Raw genomic sequence first — 14,252 nt, 5'->3', positions numbered from 1 at the left:
AATGTATTACAGAGAATAAATGAGTGAAGAAACAGAGAATGTGACAAGAAATACAAAGATTGGAAGGTAAAATAATATTAATGAGAATTAATATAGTGTAATACATTGAAAAGTGTTAGTGATGTGGCAAGAAAACTATAAGGCTATATATCAGATATGGAACTCTCGGCAGGAAAGAGAGGTTACCAGACACCAGAAATTCTGCAGGCTCTAAGGAAGTATTATAAAGATCCTTAGATATCAGAGCAACCACAAGGTGTGAATATGGAAATGCACTTGGTCTTTCTAAGACAAACAAATTTTAAAATCTAGAAGAACATGAAGCAGCTGCGCAAACAAGGAAATAAGTGAGCATGAAATGAGAGAGGTTTTAAAGTAGATCTCTAATGGGAAGACCCCAGGGTCTGATGGTCTCCACAGTGAGATATGGAGGGTGAAAGTTGAAGAAATTATACCAGTATGGAGGAGAGTTATTTAATACAGTACTTTGAAATATATTTCTGACACATTGAAAATAGCAGTGATCCTTCCAGTTTATAAGGAATGGAAAAACCCAATGCAATCTTGATCATATTGGTCTAGGTCAGTCATGGCAATAACAGCAGCAAGGTTGAATCAGGGGATAGTTAGTATAGTCTCATTGGATCAGACAGGTATTGAGCTAAGGAGATACACTTCAGATAACTTGATAAGAATTATGATAATTCAAGATGCTTGTTGGGGGAACTAGCTTGTTAGCTTTTTCAGTCTAGATGCTGAAAAAGCCTTAAACAGAGTAGAGCGTGAGTATCTGTGCACTGTAATCAAAGAAATTAATATCCATGTGGTGTGGCTAGAGCTAATAATACAGATTTACCAGAGATCTCGAGCTAGAATAAAATACAGCTCTGTCAGAAGAATTCCTTATTAAGCAGGGAACTAGACAAGGTCATCCCTTGTCTCCCACGCTTTTTGCTCTGTATCTGGAAACATTTGTGAGAAGGATTAGATCTTCACTTATTCAGGGGTATCCCTGGGGATGAGCATAGTTGTAAATCTCTCTGTTCAAGAATGTTATTTTGAACTACAATCCGTCAAATGGGACATCAGCCTATTTTATGGGACATATTACAAGATTTCAAGAAAATGTCAGCTTATAAAGTTAACATGCAAAAAACACAGGCTGTAGATATAAATTTACTAGATATATATGATTTACAAGCAGTGTATCCAGAAATATAGAAGAAAAATGAGATAGAATACTGAAGAATAAAGTTAGTGAGAGATGAGGGAGAAAGAAACAACTAGAAGAACATTAGCTAAAATAAAGGAGAAAGTGTAGAGAAATTTGCAAAGTTGGAATTGACTAAACTTGGATTTAGACTGGAGCCTACAGGAATTATACTGGTATGTAATATTCCATTTATTATATTACTCTCAAGCATTTTTGTGTCCAGTTGAGGAAGAAGAAATGGAAGACAGACTTCAACTGGCAAGGTAGCTAACCAAGGGAGGCATGGGAAAGAATGAATCTCCCTGGGGATCTAGGAGGATTGGGATTTCCAGAAATTGTTATGTTCAATCAATACAATTTGCATATTATACTGGATACCAATGCAGAGACTATGAGGATCAATGGAAAGATATAATTCTGGAGAAAAATAGGGAAGAGGGCACAAGGATATTCTTTTTTTTTTTTTTTCAAAAAACTTTTTATTGATTATCAAATAATGTGACATGACAAACATAACAAGAAAAATAAACATTACAATATAATTGTGCAGTATTAGAAGTTATTACGAATACACATTAATTGTAAAAGCATGTAATTCATTTCATGTAAATAAAAAACAGTTTAACTATATACAATATTTACAGTATTACACAGTTAACTTAAATGCAAAACACTATCTATCTTAGGTGCTATTATCAAAAACAATTAAATCTAGCCCAGATTATGTTGTGACTCAAAAGAAAAAAAAAAAGAGAGAAATACAGAGCAGTTACGTACAGTTGATGATGAGCACAACTTTTTCCAACACTTTATTGGCAAGAGCCAATTTTTTGGGACTTTTCACTAATGTTTTCTGTGCAGCAATATACGAATAAGCCAAAGATTGAAAGTTTTCCCAATTTAGTTTGGTGCGGTCAAGCCAGTTTTTGGTAATGTAGAACTTTATAAGTAAACAAATCTATATCAACACATGTGAATCTAACCTAGAAAGAGGTATTGTATGAATATGAAGAACTGCTAGTTCCCAAGAAAGAGTAGATTTATGATATCCCATTTTTTGCAAACGTACTTTCAATGAGGTCCACAATTTATGTGAGTAGCAGCAAGACCATATAATATGCATAAGGTCAGCATTTGGAAATGAACAACATGGGCAGGAGGAAGATTTGCTGGGATTAAATTTATTAAGTTTGTCAGGAGTGCAGTATACATTATTATTTATCATTAGTTGGGTATAGTAAAGTTTCTTGAAGGGTGAGAATTCTAGAGTCGTTTTGATAGCAGAAATTTTCTGTTTTATAGTTAATTGTGAGTTATGTTTATCCCAATATTTGGAAAAAAGACAATCCTTATTGTGAATTATATCCATTAATAGATTATATGACTTGGATAGCATTTTCTCTGGAAGCGATAAAGTTTGAATCAGTATGTCTAAATTAATAAAATTCTGATTTTCTGTTTTAATGTGGGCAAATTTAGGAATGATAAGATCTCTTAGCTGACGAAGAATGGTGATATATCTACCTCTAACCTCAAAAATATTACATAAATTAGTTAATGTTTGATCTTTATGTTTCAAAATATCCCATATATTAAGCTTTTTTTATTAAAGGGAAATCTGAGAGATTGATCATGTTATTATTCAATTTAATATTTGGATTTAGATGAACTGGCTGTATTAATTGGAAAGTACTATCTAAGTTGACAAGTTTTAATATCTCTTGAAAACATTTAACCTTCTGTTTTAAGAATTTAGAAATTTTAAGAGTATCCATAATATCCATAGGTAGAAATGGAAGAGTCATTGGATTAATTTTTTTTGCGAAAATATGCTGGTACCAAAGCTTAATCCAATTAGGAAGATTCTTGAAATTACTAAGATTAATATTAGTGATAGAAGTTTGTTAGCTGCAATAATTAAATAGTAAAGATGAAAGTTTGGTAAACTTAAGCCACCTTTATTTTTAGGGAGCAGTAACTTAGAATATGAAATTCTAACTGATTTCGGAAACCAGATAAATTTAGCCAACTCCTTGTGTATTTTGGAGAAAAAAGTTTTGGGAATTATTTGATCTGTGGAGTTAATTTGAAAAAGGAGTTTAGGAAGAGCATTCATTTTAATTATCACAGACTTGGATAAGAGAGTAAAATTTAGTACTTCCCATTTGCGTAAATCAAGAGAAATTGATGACCATGTTTTTGTTAAGTTGTTTTGAAATGTTGAGAGGCCATTATGAATAAAATGAATCCCTAAATATTTAATTCCATTAGTTATTTGAAAAGTGGATTCAGGGAATAAATATATCTTGTGAGCGTGAGGATTAATGGGAAAGACATGAGTTTTTTTAGAGTTAATCTGATAGCCCGAAACTTGTGAAAATTTATTAATAGAGCCAACTAGCTTGGGAAGATCCGTAGTAGGAGTTTGAAAGTAAAGCATTAAGTCATCCGCAAAGGATGATAAAAGAAGTTTGGTATTCATAAGTCTGGGGATTCTGTTAAAAGAGTTTTGTGCTATACTTAATAAAAGTGGTTCTATATATATGTTGAAAAGGAAGGGAGATAGATGGCATCCTTGCTTTGTGCCATTGGTGATTTTAATAGGATTAGAAGTCTTCCCATTAATATGTAAAAGAGTAGTAGAATCCTTATATAAGGTTCTAATAAATTCTATATAAGTAGTAGGAATGTTAAAGTGATCCATAGTACTAAAAAGAAAATCCCAATTAACTCTGTCAAAAGCCCTTGATGCGTCAAGAATCAATGCATAAAGAGAATTACTGTCTGCCTTGGTAAGATGAATTAATGTATCTAAAGTCAAAGTGTTGTCCCAAGTATGTATGTGAGATATGAAACCAGCTTGGTCAGATGAAATTATCAATGGTAGGATTTTTTTTAATCTATTAGCCAAGCTAGAATTTTTATATCTATGTTTATTAGTGAGATTGGCCTATAGTTATGTGGATCTGATTTTTCTTTAATATTTTTTAGAATTAGTATTGTTTTTGAAGTATTCCAGTATAAATCTGTTATACCATTGATTTTTATGTACTTATATACTTTGAAAAGAAAAGGTGCTACCGCCTGTTTGAAAGTTTTGAAAAACTCAGATGTAAAGCCATCTGGACCTGGGGATTTTCCACTTTTGAGCCTATCTATAGTGTCTATGATTTCTTGGATATTTATTGGTGCTATAAGTATATTTTGTTGTTCTTCATTTAATCTAGGAAATTTAATATTAGACAAATAACTCTCCATGCACTGACTATTAATTGCGTCCGATTTTTTAGAGTACACATCTGAATATAAAGAGGTAAAAAGTTGAATAATCTCCTTATCTGTGCTGTATATTCTCTTCTCATATTGTATAGGCATTACTCTAGGTATAATTCGATTGTTTTTGATTATTCTCGCTAATGTTTTGGAAGGAACTTGGGCCCATTCAGAGTAAGTAGCCAACATTCTTTGCTCTAGTATAGAAATATTATTATGATGTAGCAGTAATAGTTCTTTTTGGAATTCCCTAATTTGCTCATAACATGAAGAACTAGGGTTCAATTTATGCAAGTTTTCAAGAGATTGAATTTTTCCCTTTAAAAACAACTCTTTCTTATTATAATGTTTCTTAAGATATGAAGCTTTATTTATTAACATACCTCTCAGATTTGCCTTACAAGCGGCCCATTGGACATCATAGAGAATATTTGTTGAATCAAGATTATTGTACATTTCAGTTATTATTTCATTGCACAATTTTTTAACTTCCTCATTTTTGAGTAGATTGTTATTTAATGTCCACTTATTAATCATTTGCGTACGTGACATATTTGTATCTGTATTGAGTATTAGAGAGATCCTTGAAAGATCAGAAAAAAATCTGGGCTCTAAAGAAAAGTTAATTAACAAATGTGATAAGGAGTTTGAAATAAGAAAAAAGTCTAACCTTGACCATGCATTGTAGCACTTCGAATAATATGTGTAAATATCTTTACTATCTGAATAACCAATAGAAGAGAGAGGATCTATAAGATCTAGATCCAACATCAAGTCTTCCAGGGCTACTGAAGCTTGGTGATTATAAGAAAGTGATTTACTAGTACGATCTAAATCAGGATTAATAACAGAATTCCAATCCCCTCCCACAATAATGTAGTGATCTTTAAAAGCAGCAAGAATGTTATAAATCTGTAAAATAAATAGATATTGATTATTACAAGGGGTGTATAGATTAAGAATTAGAAAAGGTTTATCCATGTTGTGGATGTTGGCAGTAAAATAACACCATCTCCCCTCAGGATCATATTTCTCCTCAATAATAATACCTTGAAAATTCTGCTTAACTAAGATTGCCACACCCTTCGAGTTAGAACTATTGCCAGCCACAATTATTTTGTTAATCCATTTCTTTTTTGTATCTTTGAACCAATCTTCTCTAATTAAATGAGTTTCTTGTAGGAAACATACATTAGCTTGAGATTTATATAGCAAATGAAATAATAATGCTTTTTTGGCTTTGTTTTTTAGCCCCCTGACATTCCATGAATCAATATGTAAGGGCTTTACCATATGTTATTAAAAATCTTTGTAAAGGGAAATAAAGACTTAATGTATTAATGATATAGTGGAAGTTTGATATATTGTTTTCTGTATATCTAGTGTTTTGCAAAATGAACATTTTCAATAAAGCTTTATTTAAGGAACTGTACCACTCCCTTATACCCACCCCGGTGCTTATCCACCTTCCCCTAACAACAAAGGGAGTATGTAGATTTCCAAGTAGAAAGTAAGTGTTTTCATCTAGGATAATGTTTGTGAAAGCAGGAGTTACCTTTCATATTGTCCTAAAAAGGACAATCCCTAAATTAAATACAAATATACATATATACATATTATTAAAGAAACAAGATGTCAAACAAACTAAAGACTCCATAACATCCTGTTCACTGCTCCAAAAGAAAAATAGCTAAAAAGAGAAGGTTTTATTGAGCTAGCTATATAGCTATATATATATACATCAATTTAATGCCTGTTAATAATCAAATAAGCTTATTTACCACTGTTAAACTGTTTTTTAATGCTTCAACAGCTGCAAATGTAACTAGTGGAAACATAATAACAGCAGCAAAAACATCATATAATGTAGTATTAGATTTCAAAGTAACCATTTACAGGACCTATTAATTTACTAGTATTACAATAAGACAATATACAGTATTCTGTTAGTAATAATTAAAATGCTATAATACTTATTATTATAATCTCTATTATAATCTGCAGGTCAAAGTCTATAAAAACAGATCTGTAAAAGAAAAAATAAAAATAACAGTATACCTTAATACGTAGCACAACATACAATTTTTCCAAACCTTTTGTGCATAAATACTAAAGTCTGTATACAATTTTAAATGTTACAACACACATTAACTATAAATGTTTATTTTAGTCTATAAACAGCTATATTTAAAGCTATACATATTTTCCCAACTACTATGATTTTATTATCTATTTATGACCTCACTAAGAGTTAGAACATTTAAAATGTATCATGTATTTGAACATTTAGTTTGCAGAAATCTGTAACATACCATATTATAGTGATATAACTTCGCAATAAGTCTTCTTTTCTCATCTGATCAGCATTGCAAAATTCATACTACACAGCCCAACCCTATTTGGGTACAATTCTCTAAACTATAAAACTACATAAAATGTCATATTAGACACTCTGAAGTCAATTTCAGTTTTCGAAACCTCTTAGTGGTTCGGTTTTTATATCGGTTAGACCAGAAACCTTATGTTTAGATTAAGCTAGAGTATTATACTGTAGGTCTACGCATATGCAACTGCATAGCATAACTATTTGCTTAATTTATCCTCCGTCACCCAGAAAATTTTTCAGACTGTTAACAAAAACTTGTTTATTGCAGAGAAAAACTGACCAAGCTTGCCATAACGTAGTAAATGCATCACATCAGGTTAGAGTACAACAACCTACTTGCGTTAGTCAAGACTGGTTGAATAAACTGATTAAACAAACTAGTGACGGAATGAAAGAGGAAGCTGGATAGTCTTAGCTTCGAGACCATACGGATGAATAGCTTAGGATCTTACCTTCGCAATCGCTTAAGAGCATTTAGTTCAAGCATTGTATGGACTCATTTAGATTCCACTGATGGTCTCCGTATTAAGACTCCAGAAAAAACAAAGGACATCATTTCATCTCCCTGTCAGATGCTTTCAGTCGAACCTCGCAGACCTGCTGATGAAAGGAGACATCTGGTGTTCACTCAAAAAAGAACCCCACAGCTCCAGCTATCTGAATTGACAGTTCCTATACGCCAAAAAATCTGGTGACCCATCTATAGTGTTTGAACAAGTAAATCTTTAAATAGACCTCAGGTAGAAACTTATCTGGATATGTGTGATTTGCTTTATTTAAGTTAACATTGAGTAAACTTTAACTTATTACAAAAATTCCGGTGAACTGAAATTTACCTTGTGAGTTACTACTATCCAATTATGTTAACCAGACATTAATCACAATCTTATTTAGTAGGCAAAAAATTTTCTGGAGAATTCTTGAATATACTTAAAAATATATCTTTCGCTTCCTGAGCATTGCTTGTTGAGTATCTTTTATCTTTGTAAATGAATGACAACGTGTTGGGATATTGCATACGGAACTTTATGCCTTTTTTAATCAAGTCTGCGCAGAATGGAGAAAGCTTTTGCCTATTTAATTTTATTTGAGGGGGTAAGTCTTGTGAAAATGTGAGTTTATGTTTATTCCAAACAAGGAATTTTTGACTCTTTGCTGCTACTAAAATCTTTTGGGTATCTTGGAAATTCAGCAACTTTGTGTATATTATTCGCGGCAATGTCCTTTCTTGACGGGCTTTAAGTGCTCTGTGCGCTCTCTCCACTATAAGAGCATCTGGATTACTATAATTTTGTAATAAAGCCAGGAATATTTGTTTTGTAGTAGACAGAAGAGTTTGATGTTCATAACTTTCAGGTAGACCTCTTATGATTATGTTATTATGGCGACTTCTCGCCTCTAGATCCGGCAGTTTGGCTTGCATGTCCGCAATTACCACATCTTTGGCGCACAACTCTTTATTGATTGAATCTATGGCTATTTCATTTGTTTGTTGAGTATTTTCCAGTAAGTCTATTCTTTTAGTTATCGAAGAGAGTGATTTACCAAAACCTGATAGTTGCTCTGAGAAGTATTGAATAGACTTTTGTATGGGTTGAAGTACCACTTTTAACTCTTCAAGATGAAAACTAGAGTCAAATTTTTCTTTGGGATTTGTTTTAGTTGTGTCTGTTACCTGTTTATTAGTTCTTAACCTTTTAGAACTACTGTCCTTCTCAGGAGAAAGCAATGCTGAATATTTAGCCTTAGTAGCCTGAGTTTCCATATTGTCAGAATTACCGGCCATATCTTTGAAGTGACTCTGGAAGTGGGAAAATGAATGTCTTCAAGTGTTTCTAGTGTGCATGAGGCTTCTGATCCAAAGGCCCCAAGAGTTGTCACATAAATTAATTAAATTTTGAAGTGATTTTTAGTCAAAAAATAGTTCAAAAATATTTAAACCGAATCCTTAAAAGTAACTTGATGAATATATTGCAAAATAAACAGGCTCACCGCGTTTATAATTGTCGGTATTACCAAAGTTGTGAGGAGCTCTATGAACTAGATGTACTCTAGACGACGACCATCTTGGAATCCCTCAAGGGCACAAGGATATTCTAGAACTTATGCAGGCAGATGTAAGGAAAAAAGTTAAAACACCCATACTGCAGGATCTATAGGTAGGAATAACAAGCATTTTTCTGATAAAACATTAAAAACTGGAAAAACTATGAGCTTCCTATAGGTAAAGAGAAAGGTCAAAAAGTAGTTTTCCGTAAGTTGGCATTAGGTGAAAAAAAACTGGGGGATTAAATACTGTCACCATCTAGAACAGTGAGGAGAAATAATCAGCGAGAAGTGGGCAAGAGAAAATTTCCTAAGTGCCTCTTAGGAAAAAAAATGAATATTTCAAGGAGTAAACAATTAAGACAGATTAGATGTTAATAAAAGAAGAGAGATGGCCACTCTTGATTAAATGGCTAATTGATGTGAGCCAGGGCTCCTTGGGGAATAGCTGATTAATGGGGGAAGGGATGTAGCAGTGAAAACAAAGTTGCTAAAAGAAGAACAAATGGTTGAGAAAAAGACAAATGGCCTGGGCTATTAAACACAGACATAGCAGACAGACTGTGGAAAAATAGTATGGCTTCCAAGAGTGTTGACAAAATCAAAGAAGTATCATAATTATTTGGTAGAACTGCTAACACAAATATTTTTATACCCCAATCAGACTATCAAAAGCTTTTCCAGAGACTGACCCAAAGTGCTGGAGATGTGAAAGGAGAGCATGGCAGCATGCTTTTGCAGATGTGGGGAACTTCAGGAGCTCATGGTAAAAATGTAATAGCTACTACAGAAAGAAACTGGGAAAGATATGGTGATGTCAAAAGAGCTATTAATTTATTATTATTATTATTATTTTTTTATGGGAGTGCTGTATTCACTGACTTATCATTGGTCAAAGAATGTCTTATATGGATGATAATACTGGAAATGAAAAAGGCAATTGCCAGACAGTAGAAAAGATCCATTAGACTCACACTGGAAGAGGATATCCCTCTAAAAAATGCCCACAGGGTATAGGAGGAAAAAGGTGTAACTGATAATTAAAAAGTGTCTATCCAAAATGGGATCAGCGGAACAGAGCAGCGGAGACTGAGAAAGAAAGAGCTCATTGCAGGAAGAAGCCATCTGAATTTGAATGAAAGAAAAGGCTTCATTTATTTATAGTTGCAATGGACGATGAAGGTAGTATGGATTGGTTGGCTTCTCTTTTTCCTCCCTGGAAGTAAGCACTTAGCATTGAATGCAGAGTCCCTGTCCCAAACATGGACGTAAATTTGAGTTGTTTTATTTGATCACACAGAGACAAAGAGAAAGAGAGAGAGAGAGAGAGAGACAGAGACAGAGAGAGAGAATGAGTTAGTGATATCTGAGTATTGTAAGTCCTGGTATCATATTGGGTATACTGTATAATAATGACTAGGGTGTAATCAGGGTTATTAATTAGAAGATTTAAAATATGAACACCACCAATAGAGCAAAATCAGTACAAAATGCATGCAGAATGTGCATTTTGTCAAACACATGAATGATGGTCAATAAAGTTGTATTTAAAAAAAAATAGTTTCATGGTCCCTGATAATATAGCATGCTGCTTTGTTGTAATCATGAAGAACAGTATCTGTGAACCCTTTAATCTCAGCCCTCTGCCATGATATGTGCTGGAGTCCTGAACACAGTGAGTTTAGTGGCTCTACATAAGAGAGATGTTGCAACTGACCCTGATAACTGCCATCCCATTACCATCACTAGTCTTATCAATAACATTGTGGAGTAGATCTCCATCAACTTCATTAATAGCCATATTGGTAACTTATAAACCACTGACCCTAATCATTTTGGTTTTGTGAAGGATAGATCTTGCTTGTTTAATTATGTTATTATTCTCAACTTTGCCAAAGCATTTGATATGATTCATCTTGCAGACTGTTGATAAATATACCAGGATAAACAATGGCAATATTATACAGTGGTTTGCTGCTTGGATCTCTGCTCAGTGAAACATGGTGTTAAGTTGGTAGTATCTTTTCATTTATTAGATTAATCACTGGCAGATTCCCTCAGGGTCATGTGCCAGGTTTGCCTTAAAATGGTCTGAAGTTTATAAAGTTGATAAAGTTGCATATGACTGAAAACATGCAAGAAGGGATAGATAAGAGTCATCACCTTGTGCTCTGACCATGGACTTGGGTATTTTGCAAAAAATGTAGTGAAGCAACATTTGAGAAACAGGTGATTATCACTAAAATAGAATTCCACGTGAGGTCTATACCTTTGTTAAACATCAATGCACTTTTCTTGACATAAAGCTGTCAGCTGATCATCAAGTAGCAAATACTGATGCAGCTCCTGTGGTATTGTGGGATAATGCCCTGACTATGACCCAGGTGACACAGCTTCAGTCACCAGATGAGGTGACTGACAGAGTGGTGGGAGCAATGGGCACTGCCTGAAGTAGTAAAATCCATCTTTGTTCGGCTTCCTCTACCTCTTACTTTTGTTTTATTATTTCTAAAACCATGAAATTAAAATATGTTTCCTATCTTCTTCTTCCACATGTTTTACTAAAGCACTTGTGTCTTTTTTATTTCTTATATCTCTAAGGTGTTCAAGGATATGTTCCTTTAGACACCTATTGGTAAGAGGGGAGGTGATATAAGGAATAAGGTAGAGAAAGCCGAACAAAGATGGATTTTACTACTTCAGGCAGATAGGTCTCCTGGATTGAACAATGCTGTTTCCTTGAAACCTTTTTTAAAATCCAGACCACTAAAACATTAAGTAATATGGATTATTACATAAAATGTGTCTGTTATATGTATATTTTATTTCATCTTATGCAGAATATAAGGCAAATTAATGTACTGATGTATGCAATTTTAATTAGTCTATGTCATAGTTCTATATGTGTTTTCATTGGTTGAACCATATTTTAAATACCAATGTTTTAACTGTTTTTATGAGTCTGAAGAAGCGATCAGCTGACTTAGATCGCGAAAGTGCTTACTCTTGTTTAATAAAGTGGTGTGAAACTGCAAGTGAACCGTTTCCTACCTTGACTACTACATCTCAGTTACAACTTTTGGTTTTATAAAGGGCACTACTGTGAAGCTGCAAGTGATTTATTTCCTGACGTGGATTATTCCATTTTTATCTTCAGCTGTGGTCATACCATTGGTCTTTTCATTTTTTTCGCATACTATATCTATCCTTAGTTCAGCCAGGAAAGACAAATTGATAGGTATGTTTAATGAGGATATAGCATGGAAAATTGGGTAAGCTGCTGCAGACACAGGGTGCTACACTGCAATTCTCAATTTCATGCCTACTCTAAGCCTTAGCCATTAGGTTCATATGAAAGGAATGAGGAACAGGTAGGTCATAAAGTCAAATCTGTCTCCCCGTGGACAAATGCACAGATGTGCTGAGCCTCAGAATGCCTAATTTTATGAGTGGCTCCAGCAGCACTGGATAAAAAGTCCAGGGTAGAAGGTAAATTAGCTAGTAGACTTGGCATGGACAAGTATTAGGGTTCTGGCAATGAAGAGCGGGTGATGGGGAGAAAAAAAAGTAGCAATTACTGTATGGAAATCATTTTTCATTGTGCAGTAAATCACTAAAGAAATATAATCAAGAACTTAATAGATCTTACTTTCCATATATTCCTTCCCTATTAGGCTGATCTTTAAATATAATGGCCTGTTTGTTTTGTACCTCACCAAAACTGCATCTGAGTTTGAATGACCATAACATTTCATAACCGAAAGAATCAAGCAGCTGGGCCTCAACAGTAATCCAGACAAATTAAGAAATCTTAATCATGTGTACTATAGAGAAACAATCTTTCTGACATTATCACTGTTTCTGAGCTAGAGAAGATCTAGTAAAACAGGGTCATTAATAACCTAAAATATCAGATGGTGATCTTTTTGTAGGAGTCTGTATGAGATGGGAAAAAAATTAAGATTTCTTAATTTGTCTGGGTTACTGTTGGGGTCTAAATTCTTGATTCCTTTCATTATGCTTGGTAAGCAATGTAATGGTAATGCATGGGGAAGTAGACTCACATGTATGGGGCAGCTGTTGAAGGCCAGGGTCCAGCATTGTGTTGTAGGAGTGCCACAGCCCACCTCTGGGCAACCTGTCCAATACCAAGTGTGGTACTACTGACTAGAGGCTGTCTAAATGGGAGAAGTGTTGTAGGGCATGGATTACCTTTGTGGGTATTTCCATGCCCTTTCCAGTTGGTACAGATGTCTGGATAGGTGCATATCAAATGGGCCGGGACATTGTACTAAATTATCATTATACTGGCTGAGGACTATACAGAGGTAATGTCCACCTTTTTTCTGGATGCACTCCCTTTACCTATGAGTTGCACCATGTACAAGGCCTTTCTGACCACTGCCATTACATGATACTTTAATGTGACATTGTTATCAAACTGAGTACCCAGGTCTCTTAAGACAGGTTGTGTGTTTCTGGGGTTGCCAATGATGTAGTAAGAAGTGGGGCTGTGTCCTTGCTGTATGGCATGATGGTAATGGTTTCTGCATTTAGCTTGAGGCCAGGAACTTGGCACCAGTCTGTACCCGATGTAAGACCCTGTTGCAGTGTGTTAACATCATTTGGTGGGTCAATGACAGACAGCACACAGGTTACAGTCACCACAGCATTAGTCAGTACCTCCATATGTGAGTGGTGGCAGTTAGCATTCATGCCTAGGTACATGTAGGTTATGTACGGACAGTGCCTACCCACAGGGCCTCAACATGTAAACATATTGCATGCATATAGGCAACACAGAGTATGGTTGCCACCTTAATGAATGCCCAGTGTGGGACACTTCTTGTAGTATCATGACATTTGGCAGGAAAAACCATTCCCACAGCAAGTGCAAAGGACAGGACTTCTCTTGGTCTGCCAATATGACATCTTATTTTTGATGCATTTCGCTAGGTTATGCTATGTCTCAGAACATGGAGTTGTTTCTGATATAAAATGACTTGTTTATGAAACTATTACAAGTAGGAAATGTTTGTTGTCTTACACTCTTGGGACCTATGCATTGTTTTAGTTGTTTTCACAGAACCCATCTGGCCAAACATGGACTGCAACCTGCATAGTGGGACAAGTATTGAGCCTAACACTGTCACACTACTGCAAGGGGATATACATAGACACATACACACTCTCATGAACTGCTCTTGTTGGGGTTAGAACTCCTACCTGTATAGCTGTATATACTATAACACTACATACATATTGCATGCACCACAGAGCATATATGTTTTGGTAGTGCTGGACACTACTATTCAGGTGGATGACATCTGCAGG

Source organism: Protopterus annectens, chromosome 17.part0 (assembly GCF_019279795.1).
Source record: "Protopterus annectens isolate FY-2018-M chromosome 17.part0, PAN1.0, whole genome shotgun sequence".
Classification (NCBI taxonomy): domain Eukaryota; kingdom Metazoa; phylum Chordata; order Ceratodontiformes; family Protopteridae; genus Protopterus; species Protopterus annectens.
This window is presented reverse-complemented; position numbering follows the sequence as displayed.